Source organism: Papio anubis, chromosome 20 (assembly GCF_008728515.1).
Source record: "Papio anubis isolate 15944 chromosome 20, Panubis1.0, whole genome shotgun sequence".
Taxonomy (NCBI): Eukaryota; Metazoa; Chordata; class Mammalia; order Primates; family Cercopithecidae; genus Papio; species Papio anubis.
Genome location: NC_044995.1, coordinates 26072058 through 26099736, shown reverse-complemented (window position 1 = coordinate 26099736; position 27679 = coordinate 26072058). Strand labels below are relative to the sequence as shown.

Here is a 27679-nt window from a genome sequence, read left to right as displayed (position 1 = left end):
GAAGACCCAGTTCTGGGAAGCAAAGCCAGGACCCTGGGGCCCTGGAGGCTTGCACACCTTCCTGAGCCCAGGGCCAAGACTCCATGATTTTCCTGATAAACCAGACCACTCCCTGGGGCCAGGGAGCTTCTAACGGGGACTTCTGGCCTTCCCACCTGGGCTGGGCTTTGCTGGTAGAGTCCAGACTTCCAGTGCCTGCTGAGCATGAAGACAGACTCTCGGCTCCACTCAGCTAAACGTGGCAGAAATGAAATGCGTCCGCTTCCCCTAGCCCTTTATCCCTTCCTTTCTTACTTTCCTCTGTCCCCCACATTGACTACCCCTTCTCCTCGGGCACTTAATACCCATCCCGTGACGTCTCCCACGTCCCGTTTGCTCCTGGGTGTTTCTTGAAGTTTTAATTCACCCATAATCAATAATTTTATTCTTTTAAAGAAATTACAGAATATTTCTAAGTGTATGCAGGGAGAAAGGAAAAGCACAGTGTGTGTCATTTTAGACTTGATGTATTCTGGATTTAGAAGTGCTGAATAATTCATTCCTGTTTAAAAAATAAACATACTATCTCTATCAGAACTTGACTGGGGGTGCTTCATGATGAATCAGATCCAGGGTTGCAGGGTTCTTGGGTTGGGCAGCATAGGAAAGAAGGCAGGTGCTGTCTAGAGGAAGCCATCCTCCTTCTCATGGTTGGGATGTCCAGGTGGTCTGGGCCATGATTAGAGGTGGCATTGCTGGTTCTTAGGGATTTCACCTTCCCTTTAAGAGTTTCTCTCCCTCTGCTGGTGCTCAGTTTTGCAATCCATCCATCCCACCATTATTCTACTCACTTCTGTCTCCACCTGTCCTGTCCCTCTGCTCATCCACTCCTGTCTTCCCCTCAGTTACCCTGACCATCCCTCTTTCCCATTGTCTCTCCTTCCATCTATCTGTCCATCCCTTTTCACCGTTATTTACCCATCCACTCAATCAACTATCCCTTTATTCACCTGCACTCACCCATCATCCCATCCGTCCATCCACCCGTCCATCATCCATCCATCCATCTGCCTATTCATCATTATCCATCATCTATTCATCCATCTATCATCCATCATCATCCATCTATCCATCCATCTACCCATCCATCACCCATCCATCCATCCACTCATCTCCATTCATCATCATCCATTATCTATTCATCTAATCTATCATCTATCCATCATCATCTGTCTATCCATCCATCCACCCATCCATCCATCCCATCCATCATCCATCAATCATCCATCACCAGTTTTCTTTTTTATCCATCCACACATCCATCCATCTATCCATCCATTGTGTTTTGGGAATCTGCATAGTGCAAATTTCCAAACTCCAGAGTGTCTTCCCTTGTATTCTTTCTTTTTTTTTTTTTTTTTCATACAGGGTCTTGCTCTGTTGCCCAGGCTGGAGTGCACTGGCACTATCATGGCTCACTGTAGTCTTGACCTCCCAGGCTCAGACAGTCCTCCCACTTCAGCCTCCCAAGTAGCTGAGACCATAGGCACATGCCACCATGCCTGGTTAGTTTTAATTTAAAAATTTTTTTTTGTAGAGACAGGGTCTCACTACATTACTCAGGCTGGTCTTGAACTCCTGGGCTCAAGCAATCCTCTTACCTTGGTCTCCAAAGTGTTGGGATTACAGGCATGAGCCACTCCATCTGACCTTTCCTTGCGTTCTAATGAGAGATTCAGACAAGGAGATCACCAACAATGATACAAGGTGGCCATTTTAAATTTACTTCACCATGCCCTCATCCCCTCCCCATGAAGTCAGAGCCTCTCTCCCCTGATATTTATATACATCATGTCTCCTTAAAAGCCCCTCTCTTCTTCCAGTCCTTCCTAAAGACTGCTGAGCTGGCTCTCCCTAGGGCACTAGTGGTGAACAACAGTCTCGTGTGACACCTTCTAAACCTTTTGTTGTAGCTAGGGTAAGGAGGCCCAGGGAAGAAAGCACCCTCACCCAAAGTCATACAATGGGTGACCCTGGTATGAGTGCTCTTGTTCTAGAACCATCCACGTTCGCTCCTCGGCCTGGGGAGCCTTGCAGAGGCACCTGTTCTGGAGTCAGGTTCATGTCTTCCTCATGCCCAGGGAGGAATGATAGCCAGGCTGGAAAGGTCTTTGTGGACGGACTGGTGTCAAGTGCACAGACGCTCCTCTAGGTCCTCTGCACTTTGCCATCTGGGGGTTCCAGCACCAGTCTGCAACTGAGGGACAGAAGATGGCTCTAGTTAGAGGCGATTTGGGTGTGACTCTCACTCTGACCCTTCGGCTTCCCTCAGCCGGGAAGCCTCAGCTTAATGTTGGATCTGGGAGGCAAGGCAGCCGGTGTGGTGGCTGCAACGCAGAGCTGCAAGTCACCAGGTCATCACCGAGCTGCTGCCTTCTGGTGGTGGGCTTCTCTGAGCCCAGTTTCTTCACATGTAAATGGAAAATGGGGTGCTTACATGTGTTTCGTCAGTGTCTGGGGGCTGTTTTGGGGCACCAGCGACAGCCTGTGCATGGAGAGCTGTGAAAGGCTGAGGGCAGCGGAGAGGGCCCTTCCCTGAGGCTCAAGTCCGGTCCTTCAGACTCTGAAGCTTCTTGCATCTGTCCTTTTGCCACAGAGCACTTAGGGGTGGCTGAGGGGCACACAGAACCTTAGATACGTCAAGTCTGGCATTGTGCATGGTATCCAATCTGTGGCCCATGACCGCAGTGAAAGTGTGACCCTGACACCAAATCCTGGCAGAAAATCAACCCACATGTCACTGCTGAGCACCTCCAGATGTGCCCACTGTTGGAGCAAGCTGCGCCTTGGTCACGGGCACTGGGCTGCCCGGCTGTGCCACCTATCCGCCATGTGGCTGTGGGGTGCCACCCCTCCTCTAACTGTGACGTGAGGGGCTGCCTCTCTGCTGTGAAGCCCCTCCCACACCCACAGATGCGCATCCCATACCTTGTCTCGTCTCTGCTAAATCACAAACAGAAATTGAACTTGGGGTCATGCATGAAGTCATGAGTGTAAGTTTATTTTTTACATGTGGAGTGTTCTTTATTTACAGTCAAAATCCCCTGAAGATTAAACTTTAAAAAGATTTAATAGTGCTGGGGTCAGATGGTAACCCTTGCTGTGCTCCAGGCTAGCAAGCAGAACTCAGAAATAGCAACCACTTTGAAGAGGCTTGGCGAGGAGGGCCGGCCCCATTGCCAGGCACATGTCCCACTGGTCAGCCCGGGCTTGGCATCGCTCTGCCAATGCTATTTGGGGGAGGCCTGGGATCCTTGGGAGTCTGCCCCACGGGGCTAAGAGGGGAACAGTGTGGGCTCAGAAAGTCTGGCAGTCAGAGCAGTGCAGGGAGAAAAGGGTGCGGGAGACAGGGTGCTAATTTGGGGCCGAGTGTCCTGTTGAAGCCAGAGCTCTTTACACAGTACTGTCCTCTTTTTATTTGTGGTAGGGAACAAGTGTCCTCCAGGCAGCCGGACACGTCACTTTGGCTTTTTCTAGAGAATCCTCTTAAAGTTGGTCACTGACAACTTTTTGAGGAGAGGACCAGGGGATGGTGACTGCCACGAACGCATAGGTGGGTGTGGAAGAAATGAAAGCGTATGTGAAGCGCCCGGCACAGTGCGAAGCTTTCAGTGCGTGAGACGGCTTTCGATGCGGGAGACACAAATGTGCCTCTCCATTTTTGGCACAAAGAAGAGAAGGATTCTGCCGTACAAATGGCCCTTGAAAGACACGCGATGTTTTTTTTAACTGGGAGCATTTTTTTTAAAAAAAAGCTTTTCTGTTTTTTGTTGTTTTTGTTTTTGTTTTTGTTGGGCGCAGTAGCCCATGCCTGTAATCCCAGTGTTTTGGGAGGCTGAGGCAAGAGGATCACTTGGGCCCAGGCATTTGAGACCAGTCTGGGCAACATCGGGAGACCCCATCTCCACACAAAATTGAAAAGTAACCAGGTATAATGGCACGTATCTATAGTCCCAGCTACTCAGGCATGGTCTTATTGATTCGGGTGTTATCGCTTCAGCCCAGCAATAACGGGAGGCTGCAGTGAGCCATGATTGCCCCGCTGCACTCCAGTCTGGGCGACAGAGAAAATCCCTGCCTCTAAAAATAAATAAGTTAATTCATTAATAAAAAGATAAACATTTTTTCCCCCTTATGCAATTTAATCTCCTGTTCGCTTACAGCCTTTTGTTAAAGGACACAGCATTGTTGAAATTAATCCAAGAGGAGTGCGCATTTCCTCGGGCTTGGGGTTCAGACCTCGGGCTCAGGGGCCCCAGCGTTGACACCAGCTTCGAATGACTGAGGCCTGACCAAACCCTGCCCCGGCCAGAGAGGTCTGTGCCATCCTGGACTTCCTCTGCTAATCCAGGCTCTTCTCTGTGAAGAGTTATTTTATGAGGAAAGTGGGGTGTTTTTCAGGCCTGCGTTTGATTTTCACTTATAATTATCTCCACATAAGACTTCAATTTTGGATTTTGAATTGGAGACACATGAACCCAGCTTTGCATGTTGAAAGATCAGTGACAAAAGTCACATGACATTGGCATGCCGTCATTGTTCCTGCACACCCCTCAGCAGGCTTTGGTTGGAAGTTCTGGAAACCTGCATGAAGCAGCCGTGCACCCTTCGTGTGGGGGCTGTCTTTCATGCATTTAGCTTGGGTTTGGGTTTCTGGGTTCATGTCTAAGTCCTTCCACGTGAAGGAAGTTCTTTTTCAGTGAAGGAAGTTCTTTTTCAGTTCGTTTTGGATCACACTTTTGCATCTCCCAAGACCCTGGTGTTCATCCCTCTCACCTCTGCGGCCTGAGCTGTGGAATTTTTATCCTTTGGGCAATGTCTGTGTCCTCTGATGAGTGGAGTTAGGGACCATAATGACTTTTAAGGCTGGAGAATGGGGTTATATTAGCCAGTCAGTAGAATGAGCAGGTGGGATTAGCCTAGGATCCTGGAGCCACCATTACTAGTGGGGACAGGTCAGACCCTGTGCCCGTTTCCTCTTCTCTCAGAATGGGGTGGAACCTGCTTCGTGAGGTGGGTGTGGATGAAATGAAATAATTCAGATGAAGTGCTTGGCAGAGGGAAGAAACCCTCGATTCACAGCGATGGTGATGATCGTGACTCAAATATTAGTTTACCAATGAACGTGAAGGTGCCTTGTGTGTGTTCAGCTCTGCACAACTCCCCGGGGACGTGGGGAGGCATTGCCTGACTCCAGTGACCATGATGGCTGAAGAAGTGAGGGGAGAAAGACTTGAGCCTCCAGGCCTCCTTGAGAAATAAACTGAGACTTTGGTGGAGGCCACACTTGGCCACAGCTTACCCAAGGGCAACTTTGACTCTCATTTGGGCTCATGTCCCTATCCCAGCAAAGCCTCTGCAGCCCCTGACAAGGCAGCAGAGGAACTCATGGGCCTCTGTGTAACCTGCTCTTGGGGCTCTCTCCTGCCCTTGATCTTCACTCAGAACTCCATGGGAGTTCTCTATCATGGCCAGAGGGGAGGACTTGGCTCTTAATAATCGTGTATTCAATAAATGGTGATGCATTATTCTGGCTGTCCACGTAGCCCTAACTAATCACTCAAGTTCCGTTGGAATCGTTTTGTAATGCAAATAGTTATTTGTACCACATGTGTGTTTCAGAAATAAAGGTCTCCTATAGGAGGGAGAGATTTGCTGGACCCAATATCCACACGGCTCTCTCTGGAAAGATAGAGGCGTGTTCACAGATGTGAAATGGGGTTCCTTTTGGATTTTCCTGCTGCTCTTGAAGCTGGCATTGCCAGGGACTTGGTGTACTTGGACCTAGTCTGGTGGCTTTTAGACATTAGAGACCATCAAGAGGTACTTAGAAATATTGGCTGCTTTCATTTTGTTCTCGATTTCTCTCTCTCACTTCTCTACTCCTCTCTTTCCCCCCTGCAATAATAGAATTTTGCGGCATCATCAGAGTGAGAGATGGGAATTAGCACTGTAGAGAGGGATACCCTCATGCAAGGGAGCTCTGTTGGGTTTTATTAAAATGAATCTTCTTTGAGGGGTTGCTCTGCAAAGGTCGGTGTGTCAAGAAGGCCAGCAGCTATCTGACCGAGGCCCCTTAACCCTCAAGAGGGCTGACTCAGGGTCCCTCTCAGGCTCTCAGTAGACAAACACCTGTCCTAAGCCACCTCTGAGAACATGGGCCACACAGCAGCAAGTGAACAGAACAGAGCCTTTATTGAGACAGGTCCGAAAGGACTGGAACAATCAGCTTACAGGGAACATTTTTGCTTCGTAGGAATGTGGTCCTGCTTGCTGAAAACATATCCTTTGTACAGAGAACACACATAATCCTAGGTCAACTTTGCCCTTTGAAGAAAAATATGCTTAGCTGGAATTTTGGAGATGGGGGGCTGGGGAATGGGAGGTGGGGAGGAATCTATTTTAAGCCTGTTCTACAGAATGTCTGCTTATAGATAGAGCCTTCAAAAGAGTCAAGTTTTTGGAGTTCTGTTCTATAAAGGGTATGGGATCAACCAATACAATGCAATACCCATGAAAGTGATGATGAAATTATATTTAAGAGAGCATCTAAATTATGTTTAAAGTTCTTGTTGGAACTATCTTTTGCAAAGATATCTTTTGCAAAGATAGTTCCAGACCTTGGAAAGCCCAGGCATGATACAGACAAAAGTTTATCAGGCCCCTCTCCCTGTCTGCACCCGGCTGTTCTATTTGGTGGTGCTATGTGTTCTTAAGGTCATGTCAATATTTCCATTAAAACACACATTTTTTAAATGGCTATTTATTACTCTGACAGGATAGTTTGCTCTAGGGCATAAGTTAACTTATTGGGTCTACACTTGGCGGGGGGATACTTTCTCTACCAAATTTCTGAAGAAAAATCAGACTTGACTTGGGAATTATTGAACTGTGCTACTTGATTTTCAAAAAATATCTGTTGAGCAGAATGGACTAAAATATTGCAAAATAATGTGGTTTAGGTGATAATTTATAATCTTATGATTTAAATGAGGTGCTATATTTGAAAGTACTTACTTTCATGCCTGGTATACAGTAGGCATTCAATAAATACTACTTTGGTCCTGTTACTACGATTACTCCCATCACCACCACCATCACCACTACTAATTTTTTTGAGTTGGGTAAATATGGAGTAATAGATCACATACTTTATTCATCAGAATGCTGGGAGGTGCCAGGTGCCCACATGTTAAATATTAATTGTGCTAATTCTGATCATGTAGAAGTTTGTGGCCAATAGTATTATATTAAAATAAATTTGGTGCTGTAAGCAACTTGGACAAAAGTTGTGAAACTGAGGCAGAAACTCACTCTTGAGTGGTCAGTTTCTTGCACACTGGATTGTGTGGCACCGGCATTTTAGGGCATTTTCACTTTGCACCTGTCTTTGTTCAGTGAGAAACTTTGCAGTTTTCTGGGCTGCAGGGGGAATTGGAGGGACTGAGAGGACCCTCAACTTTGGAGCTGGGGATGGGGAGGCCTCGTTCGAAGCCTTGCTTTGCTACCAGAGGATTTAGAAAAGGTTACATTGCCACTCCGGGTCTCAGGCTCCCATGTCTAGGAGGTAAAGTAGTCTATGGCTTTCTCACTCTGACGTTTGGGCTCTCCCAGGCCACATCCGCAAAGCAACAACTGGTGGGCTGGCTTCCCTGACTCTCCTGCTCTCAAGACATGGCCATTGTAGACATGTACTCATTCGGAATCAGAAAGGAATAGAAGAAGGTGGCCAGGGAACTTCCAGGCATTGGAGTGGAGTCCATTTCTCTTTCCTGTGGGCTCCTGGCCTGAGAAAGCTTGACCTGTGGGTCAGTGAAGCCCTTGCTCGAGCCAGCGGAGAGTTAAGACCTCTGATTCTCAAAACGTAACTGCACTGCTCCGCTCATGCAATTGCAGTCAAGCAATTGAGGACTAGAGGTTTCAGTCCCTACTGCACTTCCAGCAATGAACTGGGTAAATCAGGCTCAAGTCATTGATACTAGTTAATAAAAGAGCCTTATTTCACCTGTAATCCCAGCAATTTGGGAGGTCAAGGCAGGAGGATCGCTTGAGGCCAGGAGTTCAAGATCAGCCTGGGCAACATAAAAAGACCTCATCTCTACAAAAAATTAAAAAAAATTAGCTAGGCATAGTGGCATACACCTGGGGTCTCAGCTGCTTGGGAGGCTGAGGCAGGAGGATTGCTTGAGCCCAGGAGTTTGAGACTGCAGTGAGCTATGATCACACCACTGCACTCCACACTCCAGCCTGGGGAACAGAGTGACACCCTGTATCTTAAAAAAAAAATATATATATATATATAATTTGTCTTTATGACAGATGACTTTGGGGCTCTTGGGGCTCTCTGCTACCCTTGATCTTCACTCAGAACTCTGGGAGTTCTCCATCATGGCCAGAGGGGAGGACTTGGCTCTTAATAATAGTATATTCAATAAATGGTGATGCATTATTCTGACTGTCCTCGTAGCCCTAACTAATCACTCAAGTTCCAGCAATTTGGGAGGTCAAGGCAGGAGGATCCCATTTCTTACTAGATAATTACTGAATACTATAAATCTTAGATCTCTTCTGTCTCTGCAATGGTCATGCTGATTTCCCATCAGATTTATTTACCAAGTGACTTGAGGGCATCTCTTGTAAGGAAGTCACCAATGTCCTTGATTCTGGTGTCACTGTCTCCTGAGGTGTGTGTTCACTCTGAGTTTCTGCAGGTTTGTTGGCCAGTGACATTGACCAAGAATGTCAAGGTCATGCATCCAACAGGCTGGACTTTGCCTCCTTGACCTTCTGAGTTCAATAGCTTTTCTTCCACTTGACCTTAGCCATCCATTTCAGAGCCACACCCAGGCTTGACAGTGACCAACACCTGAGCTCCTCTGAAATCTGCTCTTTACCCATCCTATGATCAGTCCATCACCGCCTTTCCCTCCAAATCACTGTTTGTGATGCCTCCACTGTCAATCATCGGTGTCCTCACCCAGGGACACTTCAGCTTCCTCCCTGTCCCTTACAGGGGACTTGGTCTTCCAGCTGCCCTTCAACCGGTGGGGAGATCACGGTCCATCATTTTCATCACTTCCTTGTACCCATTATCAGCTCTCAGCTCTGTGGCATGTTTTCTCTTTGTCCTGTGCACCTCATGAATCTCCAGCCCCAGGTGAACTCAGATATTTCCCTTTTTCATGCCAGTTCCTTGCACCTCAGCTCTCCAGGAAAAAACCACGCAGCTGAGCTGATAGGTGTCACTCACAATCCATGGCCACAGGCATCAAATGGGCCCTCAGCATGCCATGTTCCCACTGCATCTCTCCTGGGCTTGCTTTCCAAATTGGCCACACTGGCTTTTCTCCTCTTTGTCCCCCGCCTCAGCTGCTGATCTCATCTCCATTAAAATGCAGAAGTCTCGTAGGGTCTTCCTCACTCTCCCTCCACCAATCTGTCACTTTTCTGGCCCTTGTCTTCTCTTCTCTGTCCTGCTCTTCCCAGAGATCCTCACCTCCGGGGCCCCAGTGGCCCCAGCCTTTGTCTCCTTCTTGGAGACCTGGTTCCCTGGGAGCATGCACCTGGTACCCCTATGCATGCACCCAGGCACCCTCAGTGGGCGTCCGGGCATCCTCTCTGCCCACGTGTGTCCTCCTGCTCCTCCGTCAGAACTGCCCTTCCTCCATCCTTTGCAGCCTGGCTTGTTCTCCTCTGCCAGGCCTTGTCTCAGATATCCCCTCCTCAGAAAGCCCTTGTTCCACCTCCCTATATAAAATCAGACTTCCCCAGTTGCTGGCTGGCTCTCACCCTGCTTATTCACTTCATCATAACCTGTAATTATCCAAATTATTTAACTACTTCTTGTCTTTCCCTTCCCTTGAACGTAAAGCCTGTGGGGGAAAGCGCCAAACCTACCTTGCTCCTTGCTGTGACCTAGCACCTAGTACGATACCTGATTCATAAAAAGCACTTAATACATTTCTGCTGCCCTGGTGTGGTGCCTCATGCCTGTAATCCCAGCACTTTGGGAGGCCAAGACGGGAGGATCACTTGAGCCCAGGAGCTCTAGACCAGCTTGGGCAATATGGTGAAACCCCTGTCTCTACAAAAAATGCAAAAATTAGTCAGGCATGGTGGCATGCACCTGTGGTCCCAGCTACTCGGGAGGCTGAGGCGGGAGGATAGCTTGAGCCCAGGGGGGCGAGGCTGTAGTGAACTTTCTGCATGCTTTCCTGGTGGAAATCCCATTGTGGACCTTCTGCCATTGCTCATGGCAGATCATGCCACTGTACTCCAGCCTGCATGAAAGAGTGAGACCCTGTCTCCAACGAATAAATTAATAAGTAAATAAATAAATAAATAATATTTGCTGAAAGAGAGCACAGTTCCATGACCATGAGGCTCTGATGGAAGGACCTCCTCTCTGGCCACAGTCCCAGCTTCATCCCTGAAGGACTGTGGATCCCAGACATAGAGACATCCGGGAGTTGTAAGGGAGCACCATCTGATTCTGTCCTCTCTGTCCCTCTTGAGAAGTGTCACCTGTGGTTCTGCCACGAGGAGAACTGGGTGGAGGATGAATGCTCACACTGAACATTCAGGTAGGTTGTGGCCTCTGAGAGCCACGTGGCCATGAGGACTCTGGTCCTCCTCTTCATCTTCACCTTCCTGCCTGCTGCTGTCTCTGTGTGGGGCTTCCTGCATGCCTTCCTGGTAGAAATCTGCTTGCTGCTGCTGGCCTGCCTGATGCCCAGGGCAGCGTCCCGGTGTCTACCTTCTGCCATTGCCCATCAGTAGCTTCCACCTGGCCTGACCTCTCACACCTTGAGCCCTACCTGCAAAAGGTGACCGTGGACTGTGACCTAGGAACACCTATGAACCAGCCGGACCCCACAGAGATTAACCAAAGACAAACCACCCCACAAATTAGTGGGCTGTGCCTGTGTTGACACATCTATTCTCGCCCTAATGATATGTTTATTTAACTGATGACTGCTGTCCTCATTAGGGGCTCATTGTTGAGCCCGGAATAGTGATTATTTTTGCTGATATTCCTTTTCTGCAAAGATGATTTTTTTAAAAAAATCACTCTTTTGGTGTGCTATGAATCCTTAATGAGGATAGTTAAATTTAAAAGAAACCCCCAAACCACCCTTCAGGTTGAAAATAGAAGTGTCTGCAGAAGCAAGCTGCTAATTTGCTGATTATTGATTGACATGATTGGTGACAGACCCACAACTTTCAATAAAATGAAAGCTCCCATTACTGGAGCATGGTAGCAAAAAGAAACAGAAGCAGTTTCACCAATGGGAAGTGAGTGCTTGGGGTTCTAGAACATTCTCTCTCCTGCATGTAGAAAGAGTCATGATTCTGGAAGTTTGAATGTTGGTAATGGCCTCCAAATTGGACCCAAAGCTCTGCGATTCTTGGGGACGGATGGAGAAAGATGTTTGTAAAAGCTTATTAGCTGAATACTCAGAGAGTCAATTAATGAACTTACCAACCCCTGAAACTCATCTTTCTCCTTTGGAATTCTAATCGAATTCCTGTGTGGCAGGTGAGTATTAACCTCCTGCTTCTCAGACAAGGAGAGTAAGACCCCAAGAAACAGCATCTTGGCTAAGACTGGGGCTAGGGTGTGGTATTAGGATCTCTGGTTAAGACAAACGTTTCTCCACCCATTGCTGGGAGCCGACATTTCCCCTCCGTGATGCAATGTGAAGACTGGGTCTACAAATACTGGCCTGTTCCCCTTACTTGAATATATCCAAATACATAAGGACTGTGATCATGCTGTGAGGAGTATGACACAGTGGGTTGATCATGGAGATGTTGTCATTCATGATGAAAATTCCTGCGGCCTCAGCTCAATGCCCAGCCTTTAGAGCAGCGGTCTGCAACCATTTTGGCACCGGGGATCCGTTTTGTGGAAAACAATTTTTTCATGGATGCAGTGGATGGATGGTTTCATGATGAAACTGTTCCACCTCAGATCATCAAGCATTAGATTCTCATAAGGAGCACACAACCTAGATCCCTCGCATGCTGAGTTCACAGGGGGTCTGGGCTCCGGTGAGAATCTAATGGTCCTGCTGATCTTTCAGGAGATGGGGCTCAGGCGGGAATGCTCGCTCACTCTCTGCTCACCTCCTGCTCTGCGACCCAGTTCCTAACAAGACACGGACTGTAGTGGACTGGGGGTTGGGGACCCCTGCTTTAAAGATCTCCTGGGGCTGGCGGAACAGGGATGGGGACACAGAGGAGTCACGCAGGAGGCAGACGTGGCCAGAGCATGAAGGATTTGGCACCAGCCGGGAAGGAACAAGCCTGAGAGCCTGGCTATGTGTCGGTCCCACCCTGCCACCTATGAACAGTGTGACCTTGGGAGAGTCATTTAACCTCTTGGAACCTTAGTTTCCTCACCTCTGTAATAGGGGTGTTGGGACATCAAATAAAATAACCGTGCATATGAGAGGCTCCATTACATCTTTAATCTTGATGACAGAAGCTGCTGCCACTGCCGCCACAGCCACCCCCAGCCTGGTACACATCCCATCCTGTCTCACAAGCATGTCATCTCCTTTTCTCACGTGGTCTGTGTGTTTTGGGAGGCCTGGCACGCCCACCTCTCTTCCCAGCAGAGCCCAGCATTGCACCAGACACGTGTTCAGCAGGTGCTGAGCTATGCGGTGGGTGTCTGGTCCCCTGAACTGACCCAGCCCCTGGCCCCTTTCCCAGCGCCTGGCATGTCTCCTCCCTGGCACATCTTAGCTCCTGCTCTCTAGGGCTGTCCCTTCTCTTCTCAGCCAACCCGGGTGGAGAAGCTGCGAATGCCACTTCCTCCATAGCTCCCTGATCTGCCCTTGTGCATGGATGGAATCTTCCTCGCCAGGGCTGCCCTCAGATCCTGGCCTTGAAACTATTTCTACTTGTTCATGAGCCACCTGGGCTGGGTCCCCGTCAGCCGCTGCAACTCGCAGCTCAACACTGGGCTGTCCAGGAACCACCAAGAACCAGCAGGTGGATGGGAGGCAGTCAAGGAGTGGCACTGGCTCAGACAGCCGTCCCCACCGAATGGATTCCTACTAAATAAATAGTAACCTCCTGTTCCTCAGATGTGAGACCCCAAGAAGCAGCATCTTGGCAAAGAGGCAAAGACTGGGGTGAGGGTGTGATATCAGGACCTCAGGTTAAATTCGATTCAGTTCTAGAGGGAGAGCTACAGGTGAACAAGGGAGGCGGTGAACCCGCCCAGGCTGGTCAGCGCCTACTAAGCACAGACTGTATGTCCTATGCTGGTTTAGGCTCCAGCATGAGAGTAAGGCAGAGCCTGCTTGACCACGGGGGACTTGAGTCCAGCTGGAAAGATCTATTGCATATTTACTGGTGTCTTTGTCATTGGTTCCTTCTAGAAGTTGCCCTCCAGGAAGGCAGAAACCATGTCTGATGGCTCACTTTTGTATCTCTGGTGCCCGGCACATAGTAGGTGCTCAGTGAACATGTGCTGAATGAGCGGATGAATGAACAGGACACCTCCACGTGGCATGCAAATGCTGTTGGACAGGACAAGGGGAAGGACAGCGCAGGGCAGCACACCATGCCTTGCCAGAGGGATTGTATAAACAATTGCTATAGAACCTTACAGGCTGGCGGAGGTCCCTTCAGGCTTGGGCTGTTGAAGGCTTATTAGGAGAGGGTGTGCTCAAATTGATCTCTGAATCCTGGCTGGCACTTGGAGGCAGAGAGGATGGAGAAAAGCATGCCTGGAAGGCAGGGTGAGATGGGCCAAGGTGTGCAGGTAGGACCAGAGAGGGAAGGTGTGTGTGGGGGCAGGAGAGAGGGTGCGTGCCTGGGAAACATTGGAGACCATCTTGGAGAGGTCAGTACAGGCCAGAATGCATAGGCCCAGGCTGCAGAGTTCAGCTGTGACCCCTGATGTTATTTTAAGGTGGTGGTTTTTTCATATTTAATTATGAATGAAATTGCATTTGAGGATGGCAGCTGATGATGGCATGTGGTTATGCTGTGTGGGCTGCTTTCAAAATAGCTCACCCCAAACTTCATTAGTGATTAGTTCGAGGAAAGTGCAGCCTGACCCACTGGCAATTTTCGTATCGTCTGGGTTGGGTCTCAGCCGTGAGGACCCAGGAGAAGGCAGCTGGTGGCTTTGCAGGTCTTCTGCAACATGGACCTTCTCTTGCAGGTCTTGTTCTTGGAGGCCTGTTCTTTCTCGATGGTGGTCAGATTGTTACTCCTTTCTGATTCTCCTTTACTCTGGAGTTAGTCACTTTCCTACTACTCAAACTTGGACCACCCTCAAGGGAGACTGATGGAAACCGCTGCCGAGGCTCTCAGGGCTAGGAAAGCCAAGGCTGGCACTGGACACTCCCAGCCCGGCTGCCTGGCCCACAGAGTGGGGTTGCTGAGCGGATGGCTGGCGTCCGCAATCTCCCAACTTCTGCTAAATATGGTCAGTGTTTGTAGTAGCTCCCACCACCGTCTGTGTCTGCATGAACTGTAGATTTTAGCTTGGCCACCCCTTTAGCCAGGACTTTCTGGCCACCCTCCCTTTGCTGAACTTAGGATAAACCCTCATTATAATTGAGATTAGCCTTAGTGAGAAGAACACATGGGTTGGCAACAATGACAAAGCCCAAGTTGCCTCCCTGTACTTTCCTGGGCACCACGGACCAGTGCCAGTCCCGTTTCCTCTTTGGAAAGCCCACTCCTGACACAAGCCGATGAGACAGCCCACAGCCCATGGTGGGTCCCTAGATGAGGCCTTCCTCATCTCCCTCAGAGGGGCCAGAGATATGGCTATTAAATGGGGCTACTTGGGGTTGCTTTTGGCTCTGCTGCTACTAACTGACCTTCAGTAAATTGCATAACCTCTCTGAGCCTCAGTTTGCTAGTGTCTGTATAGTGAGGATAAAGCGAATAGCAGAAATGAAATGTAATAATGCAGGGAAGTTGAAGAACTTAACATGGCTCCCAGCAAGATCTCAGTAAGTGTTAACTGTGCTCCTCAGTAAGTGCTGATGGTGGTGATGATGAAGATGATGATGACAATGGTGATGATGGTGGTGAGGATGGTGATGACAATGACGATGATGATGATAATGGTGATCATGATGGTGATGATTGTGATGATGATGGTGATGATGATGGTGGTGGTGGTGGTAATTATAACAATGTTAATGGTGATTATGACGAGATAAAGATGATTGATGATGACAATGATAATAATAATATGATCATGAAGACAATGATAATATGATGATGACAATGATGATAATAATGATGGTGGTGATGGCAATGAGGTGATGATAATGGTGGTGATGATGGTGAGGATGACGGTGGTGATGATGACAGTGATGATGATGAAGATGATTTGATGATGATGGTGATGACAATGATGATATGGTGACGATGATGATGACAATGATGATAGTGATGATGATGGTGCTGCTGCTAATGATCATGGTGATAGACCTTGTGGTATAGTGGCTGAAAGAATGGGGCCAGGTAGTCTGAGACTGAACCCTAGTGCTATCACTTCCTGGTTTCATAACCTGGGACAAACTACTTGACCTGCCTTTGCCCCTGTTCCCTCATGTCTGCAGGAGAGCAATGCTAATAGCATTTCACAGGGTTGTTGTAAGGATTTGAACTTGGACGCCACCAAGGAGGGGCTGGCACTTAGTAAGCATGATTAACATGCTAGCTAGTGAGTATTAGTTCTTATTGGTTATTATATGATTGTTCTTATTATTTTAGTAGCTGTGCAATCTTGGGCATGCTAGTTAACCTCTTTGAGCCTCAGTTTCCCTATGGATGAAGTGGGGACACAGTGCCTGCTGCAGAAGGCCATTCTGCTTCCAGTGGCATGTGTGAGAGCGCAGCACCTGCCAGCCCAGGTTGCCTGCTCTTCCCGCCATGTCAGCTTGGTCCCTCTTCTTCCTTCCCTCTCCCGGCTGTGAAGTTCCGTAGCTAAGTAACCCTGGCTGATGTGTGGATTTTGGCGGTGGTGCTCGCGGGAGAGCTGCATGTGCCGCCGCCTCCTTTGGGTGACAGCTGTTTCTAGGCAGATGCCTCCCCCATGTTCTGGAGCAGTGAAAAAAGGGGAGAGTGTCCCAGATTTAAATTTGGAATGTGCACGGAATTATGCCAGCCTGCCTAGAAGCCCACAGGGCCCATGGGCTAGGTGCTCTTTGGGGTGACTGCTCTCTGGACACTGGGATATTGGTCACATGGCTGGGTCTAAGTTGAGTCCTTGAAGCCCTGAGCACAGTGGGAGTCCCAGAACAGCTTCTGGGGCCGTGGAGCAGCCACTCCTCGGGACCCCACCTGAGGAGCCTCTCGCTCATCTGCTGGGTGAGGTACAGGTGGGAATACTGCTGGGAAGGGTGTGTAGGCAGCAGGAGTGAGCAAGTGAGCAAGAGTGGGACCATCAGTGCCCTTGGTCTCAGGGTGTGGCACACACAGGGCCTTGCCCACCCTCAGGCAGAGCTCTGCTCACTGTCATGCCAGCCTTCTGGGGATCTAGGATGGCCCCTGGGCTGGGATGGGTTTCCCAGATGGACGCCTCCACCTCGAGGGTGAGGGTTGCCCTCTGGGGATTGGAGGTTGGTGACATTGCCAAATCTCTGCACCGTAGGGAGACAAGAGGGGCTGCTACAGCCCTGGGGTGTGGAGGAGAGGTTGGAGAGGGAAGTGGGGAGGCCAGCAGCCATGTTCTGAGCAGGCTGACGCTGTGGGTGGGTGGTTGCTGTCAATTTGGAGGCTGCCTTATTCTGGAAGCAGGGTGGGCTCCTCTGGAATCTCCAGCCCTAAATGTTCTCCTTCTGCCCCAGTCTGTGTTTGCCTCTGAGCTGGGGGTATCCTGCAAGGGTGAGCTGCAAAAAGGGCCAGTGGGCACTCTTCATCCTAGGGAAGGCAGGTGGACTCCCCACGAATCCTGCCCTGGGCCCAGTCAGGCCGCCATCCCCTGCACCCCACCTTCCTGCCTGTCCGAGCTCCAGGAGTGTCTACTGTCTAAGGGACACTGGCGGGGACAGGGTAACAGGTCAAACCTGGTCTCGTGGGCTGATTCACAGAGTCTGCCTAGCTCTGAGGTGTCAGAGATGGCCTTAACCCCAATGGCCATGTCTCTGGGGGAACACCGGCCAGGTAGCCTGCACAAGAGGCCCAAAATGAATGGTCACACTGGCTGTCATTCCTCAGAAGTGGTTTCAGGGGACAGGATGATGGGTGTCAGGAGGACCCTTAGGAAATGTCAGTCAGTCGGGCCCCAGATGGAAGATCACCCTGGGCCCAGCCCAGCCCCTGGACTTCCCCTACAGTGTCCCCTGCTTTGGGCATCAGTATTCCCTAAGAACAGGGCTTGGACTCAATGCATGATCCATTTTAGTCTCTCCCCTTCTTGCTTGACTTTTTATATATATATCTCAGAGCCAAACATTCCTAGTGAAGGGTTGTTTTCTTCTTCATCTTGGAGGGGTCTTTTCATTGGCTCAGGCACCTTCGCATCCCCGTGGACCAGGGCTCAGAGCAGAGGAGAGTCAGCGGTCTCCAAATTATCATCGTCTCCTACCTGCGCATGTACACAAAAATAAGCCTGAATGCTTTTTCTTAGTATGCAATTTTCTGTCTATTTTTAACTTGTACACAGAAGGCCAAAAAGAAAATTCCAGGAGGACGTAAGAGTGCATTGAGGTTGCAGGTATACAGTCACCAAAGAACCTGAAATAATTGCCAGAATGATATCCTTTTTTAAAAAAAATGTGAGCCTCTCAGAGGCAGACAGGGTTCCTCTTGCAACAGGCATCGTGTGTGTGTTTTATGTCCCTTCTCTTCTGCTGCTGTGCACTTAATTCGGTTCCAGCCATGTCAGGGAGACTCGAGAAAAAAAATCCCACCATTAAAGACATGCTCTTTGTTTTTTCAATGTGTGACCCCAGCAATCTCTTTAGCAAGCCATGGTTCAGTGAACTGGCACACAGCAGCCGTTCAGCAGTGGAAAAATCATAAAACAGATGGAAGCTTTACATTTTTGTTTAGTTTTTAAGAGCAGTTTTTATAACATCGCTTAAAACCATTCTGATGCATCATACTGTTTACACTCAAAGCTTTGTAGCTAAGATGTTTACAGTATGGAGAATGTTTTAAGATATTTTATAGTTTTGATATTTAGATAATTTGCAAGGAAAAAAAATAGTTTGTTGAGATTGCAGTGATGTTGGGAACCGTGAAGTAACTTATGAGTCTCAATAAATATGTCCAGTTCGGTGGAAAGTACAAACTCAGTTAAAACAAAACAACACAAGAGGGAATATCTTTTCAGTGAAATCATTTCCTTTTCTTAATCAAAAGATGACAGGCAGGGCCTTAGAACTTCCATCTGCGCCACACCACGCCATACTCTGTGCCTGCTGCTTCTCCTCTCGTGATTGATAGCTGCACCCCATTGGTTCCTTGCTATTCTGCATGAGTTCATGCAGACACCAAAGTTAATAAAGTTCAGTTTTAGGAGACCACCTTCAAATAAACCCAGGGCAGCCCCCCTCATCTCTTTGTGCAGTAGAACTTGCAGAGATTTTTTTTTTCTTTAATGTCGAAGAATTTATGCAGAGCTGGGATTTGGAACTCTTTTTTTTTTTTTTAACTGCCCCAAAATGGCATTAATCAAAAACAATAACTCCTTTTAACTTTTCTAAGTGCTCTAAAGGAAAGTATGAAATAATCTGTGTGTGGGCCACAAATGTGGAGAATGCAAACATTTCACAATAAACATGTTGAAATGAAAGTCCCTGGCAAGATAGTCTGAAAGATAGTACATGCTGGGTTAATTAATGCATACTCATAAAAATAAACCTCACTTTTAAGATTTGACCAATAAAAATCATTAGCATATTTGGATCGGATGACTTTATGTATACATTGAACTTCTCCATGCAAATTGTCCTTGGAAAAGCCTGGAAACAGATTTCAGTTTAAAGTCAGAACGCCTCTTCTGTCTTCTCTTTGTGTTTCCAATACAGTGATACGATGATTTATTCTGGTTTCATCTGTTATACCTGCAATTGATCTACTGGTGATGGGATTAAATTTATCATTTTAGATGTATAAATCATAGTTAGATAGCCAGAAAAATGTTTAGTTGCATAAAAATTCCCATTGTTTGCTTTCGACACACAGTGTTTGATTTTTGCTGTACTCAAATTGCTATAGTGCGTTATTTTTACTCCAAGATGTTTGTTTATTTATTTATTTATTTATTTTTTGCTATCTTAAATGGAATCATTTTGGCCTATTCACAACTGCTGTCTTTAAAAAGATATTTTCTTGAAATCATGTATCAAACAAATGTTGACTTGGGGTTGTGGACTCTGCTGTGTTCTTAGGTTCTGCTAAATTAGAAATCACATAATTTTCTAAGTCTAATTACAGTATAGAAGATTCAAGTTTTATGTTGTGCTTTTTGTACAGGAAAAGACAAACTGCTACAAAGACCTCTTCAGTATGAAGTTAACAGTAAAACCAAACTCATTTTAAGAGAACTGAAATTGGAATTCATAAACTCAATAGAAGTTAAGTTGTAACTACCCAGCCTGGGAAATTCTGAACCTAAGATAATGCTGCATTTCAAATCCTTATGAAAATAAAAACAACCCAACAAAAATTATTGAGGAAAAAAACTCTAGCATGAGTTTAATTTTATCCAACTTTATTGGCAGCCTATTTTGAACTAATGGGCAATAAAGTTGCCAAGCAGAGCAATTGAAAGAAGTATGAAAAAAACATTTTTGGTTGTTTTCTTACACTGGTTTGTTCTAATAAAGGCGGTAGAGAGGTCAACACCTGAATAGATAATTTGGGTGTCTGTCACGATCATGCCTGGCTTAGTGCTTTAGGTCTCATCAGCGCTGTCATTAGCCACTTCCACTAAAGGCCAAGCGATGGTCTGGCTGCTGCAGGGTGTTCCAGGGTCTGCAGTCTCTGGGTCTCTTCTCTCTCCCACCCTTGGTCTGGTGGGGACAGCCTTGGGCCCCTGGATAAGCCCTTCTATGGTAGCATCCTCCAAGCTTGCCTGGGAGCAGGACAAGTACCCTCTCCTTAGAAAGAGGTTTTCACATGAATGTTTCTGGAGAAAGGGCTTGCAAGTTTGAGGGTTCCAGCAGATTATAAACAGTGTCGGCTTCATACCCTCATTTTGTGCCAGAGACTCAACATTGCCTATTTTAGAGACTGTGTGTTTACGCCTACAAAACAAACCTCTGCATGTGTGTATATTTGTCTAAAAGCCACACCTAGTGATTCTTGGGGTGGGGGAGCATCTCTTCATAATATGTATCACAAGTGCTACTTACTGATGTTAGCAAGCTTCTCAGCTCCCTGCTCCATCTCCAGTCGAGGGGGCTTGACCTGGGTGAAGCTCCGACTTAAGGGAAACCGAGAAAGATCCTGTGCCCAGGTGGAGATGAGGGGGAGGAAGAGATGTTCCAGGGCTGCTAACTGGTGGTCCTTGGAGAACCCCATAGCCTCCATGCAGTGAAATTAAAAGTTAAAGATGTATACAGCATGTGCGTGATTTTTATCATACAGAAGTCCCATAGTTTCCATCCGATTTTTGAGGGCATTCCTTTCTTGTCTGTAGCTGAGAAACAGATAAACTTTTGCAAGTGGACCTTTCGATGTGAAAGACTACGAGATGGTAACCGATGCCTGGATAACCTGGGTGCTGCTTCAGGACACAGAGACAAACTTCTGCCCCTGAAAAAGTCTCACTCACAGAATGCTGGGTTGGATGGAGGGAAAATAGCAAGAAGTTGGCCAACCCCAAGTGCATGCTAAAAGTGTCCCTGTTTCACTCCTTAAAAAAAATTATTCCAGTCTTTTTTAAGGTAATAGATTGGTGTCACCAGTCAACATGGCCATGCGAAAAAGTGTCAGAGGGAGCGAGCCATGGCCTGGGAGTGAGACCCAGGGAAGGTAGTTAAAGGGGCCCCTGTCAGAACCCCACCATGGGGTGCTGAGTGTCAGGGGCATCCCGTGCTGGCTCTGTGGTCTCCCACCCCTAGGGCCTGACCCCGACTGGCAGACAAGGACAGCTGGGTGCGGTGGCTCATGCCTGTAATCCCAGCACTTTGGGAGGGTGAGGTGGGTGGATCACCTACAGTCAGGAGTTTGAGACCAGCCTGGCCAACATGGTGAAACCCCGTCTTTACTAAAAATACAAAAAAAAAAAAATTAACTGGGTGTGGTGGCGGGCACCTATAATCCCAGCTACTTGGGAGGCTGATACAGGAAAATCACTTGAACTCGGGAGGTGGAGGTTGCAGTGAGCAGAGTTCACACCATTGCATTCCAGCCTGGGCAACAAGAGTGAAACTCCGTCTCAAAAAAAAAAAAAAAAAGACAAAGATGCTGTCATTCACATCTCAGACTCTATGTTTGGGACATGACGCATCCATCGCCTTCATTCCCATCTCTGGGCCAGAACTGGATCTTGTGCCTTGGGAATTATCAGCTCTTGGGTCTCCCCTCTCTAACTCTGGGCCTGGCCTGCCACACCTTAAAAGCCCTCACTGAGCGAGCCCTCGCTTGGGCTGGAGCAGAGCAGGCAGGCCATTTTTTTACAAGACTGGGCCCATGGTGGCCTCGGGGATTCAGGTTTCCCATGGGCAGAAGGTTCTTTGGAGACTCCTGCATTCATCCTCTCATTTCACAGTTGGGAAAGTCAAGGCTTGGGAAGGGAAGGAACTCCCAAGATCAGACAGTGAGACAGTGACTTAGTGACCGGACCCAGGCTCCCAGGCCTTGGCCCTGTGATCTTGTCACTACGTGATACTGCTTGCCTAGTGAATGGCACATGAGTCAGCCTTCTGTGGGAGACACAGATGAAATGCTACTTCTATAAGATTTCTGCCTCCTGCTGGCTTATCTTTTAATATAGCATCAACAACAGCAACAGCAACACAATAGCAGCTACTAACTAGGTACCAGGCATATTATTTTTGTAAATTAATTAATACTAATTGATGGTCTCCTTTAGTTTAATTCGTTCTTGCAACAACCTTATGGGGTAGGTACTACCATCATCCCCATTTTGCAGATGAGGAAACCGGGGCTGGAGAGGTTGTTAGATGCCCCAGGTCCACAGTCAGTAGTGGGGGAGGACCACACCCCAGGGGCTGCCCCCAGCATGGGTGCACTCAGCTCCTCCCTCTGTTCCTGTCCCCAGCACTGCAAGAGAACTCCAGGTTTGACAGAGCTGAGCATTTTCTTCTTTGATCCAACTATGTCTCTGTTTTATGTACATAGGTGGGGAAGAAATCCTGGCTTTTATTTACGGCACTGGGATATAACATTTCCACTGGACACACATTGATTTAAGGAAATCTGTGGTCAGTTTCAAGAAGTGTCTTAACTAGTTTATGGTAAAGGTGTAAGCAGATGTGACAATAGAATGAAGGTGGCAACGTGGTTGAAATTTGGGCAGCACTGTCCTATGTCTACTTAAGGTAGAAGAAAAGAAAAAAATGTAGTGACTCCACTTTTAGAAATTTCAAATGAGTCCTTATCTGCATTCTGGGAGAGAAGCCCCAGTGACATCTTATGACCAGGTCATTGAAGGCAGAGAGTCTCGGGTGCTTAGTTTTCCTGGCGTGCATCTAAGGGAGCCATGCTTGACCCACCAGTGGGAGTCACAGATCCATGAAGTCTGCAGTCTTCATCCGGTGTCATCCCTGGGGACTAGGTCGGCCCTACCTGAAAGGGAACTGGCCTCTGACTTGGAATCAGTGGCAGAGCTGGAGGTAGAAGGAAGGAGGAGGTGGCAAATTGGGACTGGGAGGCGTCAGTCGGAGAGGACTGCAGAGTGTCTCATTCAGACTCCCACATACAGCACTTGGGCTTTGTTGCCTGGTGTTGACCAGGTTGATGACTGTAGCTGGCATGCACCCCAGATGACTACCAGGCATTCAGGATAGGTCTTCCATGCCACTATGATGCTGCCACAGCGTTACAGATTCACTGCCATCAGAAAGGCTGTAGGACAGTGGTTCTCAAACTGGCATCCAAGGGACCCCAAGGGTTCCAAAGGAGACACCTTGGGAGCCAAGAGAAGGGCAGGGCTCAGGGTTCTTCTCTGCAGCTATGGTCAAAGCCACTGTGCTTTTATCAGCTCATACGGGAGAAGATTTCCTCAGGGAAAGGATTCTGCTACTAGGAAATGCTGAAAAATCATGTATTTAGACCAAAGTTTATTCTTTTTTAAAGATTTTATTTGCTTATTTATAACTTTTGTTTTAAGTTCAGGGGTACATGTGTAGGTTTGTTATATAGGTAAACGTGTGTCCCAGAAGTTTGTTGTATAGATTAGTTGTCACCCAGGTATTTAGTCTACTACCCATTAGTTTTTTTTTCCTGATCCTCTCCCTCCTCCCACCCTCTCCACTCTGAGAGGCCCCAGTGTGTGTTGTTCCCCCATCGGTGTCTATGTGTTCTCATCATTTAGCTCCCACTTATAAGTGAGTGAGAACATGCAGTATTTGGTTTTCTATTCCTGTGTTAGTTTGCTAAGGATAATGACTTCCAGCTCCATCCTTGTTCCTTCAGAGGATAAGATCTTATTCTTTTTTATGGCTGCATAGTATTTCATGATGTGTATGTACCACATTTTCTTTATCCAGTCTACCATTGATGAGCATGTAGGTTGATTCCATGAGTCTGCCATAGTAAATAATGTTGCAGTAAACATACGCATACATGTCTCTCTTTGTAACAGAACAGTTTATGTTCCTTTGGGTATATAGCCAGTAATGGGATTGCTGGTTCAAATGGTATTTCTGTTTTTAGGTCTTTGAGGAATCAACACGGTATCTTCCACAATGGTTGAAGTAGTTTACACTTCCACCAGCAGTGTGTAAGCATTCCTTTTTCTCCACAACCTAGCCAGCATCTGCTATTTTTTGACTTTTTAATAGCCATTCTGATTGGTGTGAGATGGTATTTCACTGTGGTTTTGATTTGCATTTCTGTAATGATCAGTGATGTTGAAGGTTTTTTTTTTTCATATGATTGTTGACCTTCTTTTGAAAAGTTAGACCAAATTCTTGATTCTGCAGATGGGAAACCAAATTCCTCAGAAGATCAAAGAATCACAAAGATCAACTCTGTGTGGTCATTTAAAATAGAGAATGTCTTTATTCAAGCAGATAGATAGAGCTTTGGTAGAAGAAATAACACATACTCTGAAAGGTGACATGAGGGTTCCTCTGGTCCAGCCGCCTGCTTTACGGGCAGCCTGGCAGCTAGAACATTTGGTAGAGGTGGATGTCTGCCTGGGACCAAGCTTTCCACCACAAGGGGCCCAGAGCCCGCAGGACAGAACTGCTCATCCTATCTGCCCATGATGGCTGGAAGTTGAGTGTTTATAGGGTGCAAGGCCATGAGCCAAGCTCTTTCATTTATTTTCTCCATTCTACAGATGAAGAAATGGAGGCTCAGGGTCAGGATGTGACTTATCGGCAGGAGCCTACTGTACTCTGGTCTAGGGTCTGTGCTGTCAGCCACTGCGGCCCCTGCTCCTGGTAAGAGTGTCTTGGTGTCTAGTAGGATTGCACTGAGGTATAAAGGGCCAGGGGTCTCATTGTCAGAAACACCCTGAACGAATTCTTCTATCTGAATCTTCAATATTCCTATCTCCCCTTTCCTGACACTGCAAGGGTTTTTGCAGAATGCTCCTGGCTGCCCCATAGGGTTTCTAGAAGTCTGTGTGCTTTGAAACATTGGAAGGGAGGCAAAGATGGGTAAACAAACCCCTAAACAGCAAATGGGCAGGGACCCTACTTACCGTGTCTTCTCCGGTGTCCTACTTCAACCCGCCATGTGGGCATGCTGGAGACCCAGTGTGTGTACTTATTGATAACAAGATTCCAATGATGTTCTATCATCCATTCATAAAGCATTTTTGATTTACATGTGTTTATCCTTTTACCCATTCCTTCATGTGTTTATTACTTTTTAAATTCCTTCAATCATCTTTCTATTTCTCCATCCATCCATTTATGCATGCCCTTATGCATTCATTCACGTCTTCATATCTTTGTTCATGTATGCGTTTGTTAGTTCCTTCCTTCATTCAACAAATAAAACACGAAGAAATGAATGAAAGCTTCTGAAGGAATCTATAATGGTTTAGCTGCACCCAGGGTAGACTTTGGGCTTCTTTCATATAATCGGATGCAGAGGCTCACTAAGTTGAATAAACAGTGCCAGGGTACCTAAAAGGCATTTTTTTGTGGCCCGGGAGAGGTGCAGGCTAAACTCATCCACCATGACTGTAGAATTCAAATGTCCCTTACGTGCTGAGGTCCTTGAGCCTCCCCCTCTACTTTTTCTCCATGGGCTGAGAATTTGTGGGCACCCCCTGGGTTCCCTCCACATGTCTTCCTGTGACCCTGGGACATCCTTAGGTTGCTCCTGAGTCCTGAGGACTGGCAGAATCCTCCATGGGGATGCAATGGATGGTTGAGTCCAGGATCCAGGGCTGGGATGTGAAAGGGTGAGGAGAGGCTGTCTGTCTTGAGTCTCATGAAGGGTGCACACGGAGCAGGGCAGGAGTTGCAGTGCAGGGCATGGAGGCAATACAGAAGTACCAAGTGCCATGCAGGCCTCGGTTTCCTTCTCTTCTTTCACCAAAGAGTTTCCATCCATTTTCTTTTTTCTTTTTAATTTTCACATGATCCCTGAGAGGCCCGCAGGATGAATGCCAGTGTGCCTGTTTCACAGGTTGAGAACCCGTATTTGAAAGCATAAATGATTGTGTGTGAATCAAACACAATCCAAAGATGAGGTAGAATTCCTGGCAATCGTAATAATCCCGAGCTCAAGCCGGGCTAAGAATGACACAAAGGAAAGGGCCTTCTCCCTCCACCAAATGAGTGAGGATGAAACATACCGTGTCTTCTGCCTCAAGTGCTGAGTTGGTGACCTGGAGCTAGGTTGATTGTTAGGATGGCTTCAGTCGTTTAGTGAGATGATATTTTGTTTTCACACTCAACTTTACTTACCGCGTAGGGCTCCAAATGCATCTGTGTGCCCTTTCTGCTTTGCAGACACTGTTCCAAGTATCTGGCTGCAAAGACTGGGTAAGTAGAGCATTCATAATGGCTTTCACACATGCAGGCTGGCCTGGGGCACCTGTTGGTTCCAGATGTTTATGGCCTTGACCCCTGTGTGACTATCATCCCTCCCTGCAGCGAAGGCCGAATGAGTGGCCAGGTGGAAAATGTTCCTGCCTTCCTTATACTGGAGTTAACTCCCAAGGTACAATCCTTCCCCAGCATTCAGAAAGCCCCACTCCAAGAAGCCAAGCTCAGGTGTCCCGTTTCACCTAGACCTCAGAATCCCGCCCGCATTGAACCTCAACTCAGGGCCAATGAGAAGCGTTCTTGCTACACACTGGTTCCCTAGGTAACCGAGTGTACACTCGAGAAGAACTAGAGAGAAAGGAAGAAGCAGAACCCCACACCCTCCTCTCCTTGGGGTCTGTGCTTTATCCACCTCAGCCCCCGACCCTGCCCTCACCAGCCAACCATCTTTTTTGCCTATTACTCTGCTTGATTTAAAATACACAGCCATAAACACTCAGGGCAGCTAGCAGCATGGCCGGATATAATATTAATTTCTTTTCTGGTTTATTTGTGAAGGAGTCAACCATGTAAATCACTTTAAGCCACTAAGACAGAAAGTGATGTCGCATCTTCAAATGGAGAAGTATAGTATGTTACCATTAAAATCTTAGTAGAATATGTGATTCAATTGAGGTTGTTAAGGTGGGTATAGTTTTGTTAACCTTACTTTAGATTGTGTGAGATGCTCCGAAAGTTGTTGTTTTTTTTCTATTCATTTTAGTGCAAAGCAATGGGTACCTATCTGAGGTATATCATTAGAAAGTCTGGTGTCTGCCGGACAGTCTCCTTGCAATGCCATTTTTCATGACTTGTTTAATTAACAACCATTTTTGACCTAGACTTGTTATAAAAGTGTTGCTATTCTCTCCTGCTAAATTATGTCTAATGAACATATTTGCATGTTATCAGATATAGCAATATATCATTTCAAATTTCGGCGTTTAAGCCTGCATCACTCAAAACAGCTTTTGTGGATTAGTAAGCAGGTGAAATCAAAAATCTCATTTCATATCTGACATTAATAACTTTCAGGGGGAATGAGCATTGGCATTTATGTCTGGACCAGAATCGAGCCCAATGTCCTAGAAACACAAGGGCAGCAGACAAACCTACTCACCAGATAGGAAAATAAATCATGCATAATGCAGAATTTCTACCTTACATGTTAATTAATGTGTGCAATCAATTACTGATGTTACAATATGAGAAAGAAACTGGTGGGGAATGGGGTAATAAAAAATACCTATAGATTTATCTGCTTCTTTTTTCTATTTAAACAAATAGTCTTCAAGCCTGTGAATGCTGTGTTGAGACATGCTCTGAATAATAAGCATCATAAAATCTAATCAGATTTATAAGAGGAATTGATTGTTGTGGCAGGAGGAGAGGGTGGAAAATAAGCTGAAATTTAAGTGTTAATTTTTATGCTAATCCACAGTGGCTTCATATGAAGCAATTTT

The 27679-nt window shown here is 47.0% G+C and overlaps 1 protein-coding gene across 12 annotated transcripts in view; it reads left to right on the top strand.

Annotated features, from left to right (window-relative positions):
• Positions 1-27679, top strand: part of ZNF536 (zinc finger protein 536) — a 488765-nt gene that overhangs the window by 98921 nt on the left and 362165 nt on the right. The window contains exons 1-2 of one of the 12 annotated variants that reach the window (XM_021930961.2): positions 24621-26572; positions 26736-26861. The exons of 9 other annotated variants lie outside the window; for them this stretch is intronic. The gene's annotated coding sequence lies outside the window, so the exon portion shown is untranslated. 2 more of the 12 variants (XM_021930962.2, XM_021930960.2) reach the window with 2 other exon arrangements.